The following is a 1,361-nucleotide window of genomic DNA, read 5'->3' as shown; positions in this document are numbered from 1 at the left end:
AAGCGTGGCGAAACCAACTTGAGCTTGAATTGAGAAGTTGATTTAATCCTGGCTCCTGAAAACTGAAACGGAAACAACTTCTCCGAAAGGGCTCTCATGAGCTTGAACAAAGTCCTTGCCAAGGGACGGAGGCTGCAGCCAACACCGCAGAGAAATGCCAAGAAGCCAGAGAGGAAGGAAAGAGTGTCTGCCTCCACAAGAAATGATTCAGGACCATTAAAATATCTGGTAATTCCTTGCAGCAAACCCAACCCCATTGAGCAATAAATGCTTTTGTGGCCTACGCCCAGACAATTAATATTCCTCTTTCTGTTTCTGATATAAACGTAAGACTTAATTTTATACTCAAGTAGGAATAATGGCGAGACTTTTTGGCCGGACTGCAGTCTGCAGATAAAAATCATTAAAAGCAGTTAATGGAATAATGGAGCCCCAAGTCACTTTGACACAAACCCCATTTGCATGAATCAAGCAGGATTCATCAAACTCTGGAAAAACACCCAAGAGATCTTCCAGCTTCCTCACCACTTCCTCAGTGTAATAATCCAAAGGGATGCCATAAAAGCGAACCCATGCTTTAATGGCAGGGAAGGAAGAGTCTTTAACAATTACCTCATGCTGCCATTCATAAACTGCAAGAAAACTCGAAAGTCTCTCCATTTTGACTCAAAATCAAAGGGCAGAGGAAGGAGGTGGGGTTTCGTAAACGAGATTGTGGCAAATCCCTGTCCCCTTCTTCTCTAGCACTATAGATGATTCTTTTTGTGATCAGCAATTTGTTATTGAAGTGTTACATTGTGGTTTGTGTCTGCTAGCTGATCAAAGAAGTGCTTTTAAAATATAGTCTAATTTACCATTTTATGCTTACATATTAGTTTATATTTTTATTTATACATTATATAACTTAATTTACATCTTAATTCTAATTACATAATTTAATGAAAATTCAGTCTTGTCATGCTAATGTCCACTGATTTCTTATTCTAACTAATATAGGTGTTAATGAAATATCAAAAAGTCAGGATAAAATGGTCTAATATTTTGGCTTTCCTCCATGAAAACTCAATTTAAAAGAGAGCTAAAGGGGGGGCAAGGGCTCCATTCTAAAATTTGTAACTAAATGAGAGAGGGGGAGAATTTTCTATCCCCTCTTCTACCTTCCTCTCACTTCAAACCGAACAGGCCCTGAAAGCTGGTTTTTAATAATATAGAGTACATGTACACACATGCATTGATTTAATTTTTTGGTCAAACATGTATTGATTTAATTACTTATTTTGGAGGCAAAAAAAGATTTATTTATGAGTCAAGGCGTAAAATTACTTATAAACTTATATCAAAAGTGCATTCACCATCGTAAC

The sequence above is a fragment of the Neltuma alba genome, unplaced genomic scaffold (genome assembly GCF_004799145.2).
Source record: "Neltuma alba isolate B1F8T4 unplaced genomic scaffold, ASM479914v2 tig00006026_pilon, whole genome shotgun sequence".
Classification (NCBI taxonomy): Eukaryota; Viridiplantae; Streptophyta; class Magnoliopsida; order Fabales; family Fabaceae; genus Neltuma; species Neltuma alba.
The sequence above is the reverse complement of the archived record's forward strand: the minus strand, read 5'-3'. Positions refer to the sequence as shown.